The 2,147-nt window shown below is 46.9% G+C and overlaps 1 pseudogene across 1 annotated transcript; it reads right to left on the reverse strand.

Annotated features, from left to right (window-relative positions):
- Positions 1 to 467: 467 nt before the first annotated feature.
- On the reverse strand, positions 468 to 1,572 carry LOC149818882 (nuclear transcription factor Y subunit B-3 pseudogene; annotated as a pseudogene). Its single transcript, XR_016427063.1, has one exon. The product of XR_016427063.1 is annotated as a nuclear transcription factor Y subunit B-3 pseudogene (transcript).
- Positions 1,573 to 2,147: the final 575 nt, after the last annotated feature.

Raw genomic sequence — 2,147 nt, forward strand, 5'->3', positions numbered from 1 at the left:
ACATGCACTAGATACCAAATAAACAGTTGGAATCTCGCCATTCCTTACAACTAAAAATCCCAATTCTTGAGTTCAGCCATAGTATCTCTTGTGAAGCTCAGATGAACAACGCAAAAGATTCCAGGAGAAACAGAGGAAAGATGCTAGTGCAATAAACAGCAAGAAAGGCATTATCTCATCAAGATCCAATTCCCTTACTGTTTTTCCATCTACCCAGCAAACAAGATCCAAAATTCTCTAAAGAAAATAAAAGGCAAAATCATGCATTTCAGAAGTGCTCAAAATTATAAACTAAACTTTCAAAAACCAACCAACCATCAAAAAAACCAAATCTACCATCAGAGCACCTCTGATCTCCAACTTTGCCCAAACAAAGGCCATCAAAACCATCAACTTCTGCTACTCAAAAAGATCCAACAAAATCTGCATCATTAAAAAAACACAAAAATTCCCAACAAGAGAAATAAGGAAGATCAATCTCTCTGTGAACACTTTGTCCAATAGAATCATCCATCATCCATTAGTAAAAGAAGAAAAACCTAAAAAGAAAAAAAAGTGACACATGATATGATACACCCTTTCCATGTATATTCCCCCGATTACAAATACAATATAAAATTCCCCACCAAATTAAAAAGTTCTAAACAAGAGAGAGGTAGAGAGAGAGAGAGCAGAAACCCTAACCCTAGAATGAATCCCTGAAACCGCAATCAACATCAACCCCTGGACCTTCCCTGCTGGCCGGCCGGACTTCCTCCAGGAGCAGGAGCACCGCCCTTCCCGGGAACCGGAATCTGATACCCACCGAGCACCCTCCCGGCGGCCTGGTCGTACATCATCCCTCCCAGATTCTGACCCACCATCATCACGGGCATCCCACCATAAGCACCACTACCGAATCCGTTCTGAGCACCACCACCGTTTTGGTTGGCATCCTTGCCATCTTCTCCCCTGCCGAGGGAGGTCTTCTCGCCCTCCGTCTCCCTGAACTTCTGGAGGTAGATCTTGAGAGGGTCGACGTAGTCCTCGAAGCCGAGGGTGGTCATCGCCCAGAGGAGGTCGTCGCCGTTGATGGTCTTGCGCTTCTCCCGCTGGCACTTGTCCGACGCCTCCCCGGTGATGAAGCTGATGAACTCCGACACGCACTCCTGCACCGTCTCCTTCGCGTCTTTGGAGATCTTCGCGTTCGCCGGCAACGCCTTCTTCATGATCCTGCTCACGTTCGCGATCGGCAGGAACCGGTCCTGCTCCCTCGGCGAGCACTCGCTCCCGCCTCCCGCACCATGCCCTCCTCCCCCGGACTCATTGTCCGAATCCGCCATCCCAGGGAACCTGCAACCAAGGAGGGAGCCCTCAAACACAGCCGCACACCCACTGCCTTCACCACAATATACAATGACAGAATTATCAACAGAAACAAGAAGTAGAAGGGTTAGAAGCCGCTCTCTCTCTATATATATATATTTATCTGCCTTCTTCCTCGGTTTATTTGGGTTTTTCTTTCTTCTTCTTCTCTCTTCCTTCCTGCTTTGAGTTTCGCTATGTTGGGCTTAGTCGCCTCTCCTAATTCTGGTTCTCTGAGAGAGAGAGAGAGAGAGAGAGGGGCGGATGCGTGGATGTGCGACGTCGGATCAGCGGGTAATATCGCCATCGAAGGTCGACGCGTGGGGGTTTTCTGGCCGTTGGTTTTGTCGATAAGTATGCCCCGCATTGGAGGGGCTGCACGCCGTCGGATGCGCCCACGGAGGAGCGGTCTCAGCCGTTGGTTTTTACCTCCACGTGACATGTTGGAATTTTCTTTTCAAAATTTTTTTTTTTGCCCTTTTCGTCTTCTTACTTTGAGAGGGAGGGTGATGTTATGTTATGTCCGTATGGATTAGGATCCCGAGGCCGTCGGTCATGATGCAAGTTGGATCGGGTATGAACCGGATCAGTCTCATATTATTAACTATACTTGCAAAAATAGTTTATTATGCAAGTTGGATCGGATATACGTGATCCGGTTCTCTACGAGGATTCCTCGTCATAAAAATAATAATAATTCAAGACCAAAGTGTACCTGTTTATTCAAAATAATGAGATTACAATTGTGTCCTGTTGAATAGATGTTATCTGGATGAGCTAGGCTTCATAAATGGGTTCCATGT

This window comes from Nuphar pumila, chromosome 13, assembly GCF_984573655.1.
Source record: "Nuphar pumila chromosome 13, dmNupPumi1.hap1.1, whole genome shotgun sequence".
In the NCBI taxonomy this organism is placed as follows: Eukaryota; Viridiplantae; Streptophyta; class Magnoliopsida; order Nymphaeales; family Nymphaeaceae; genus Nuphar; species Nuphar pumila.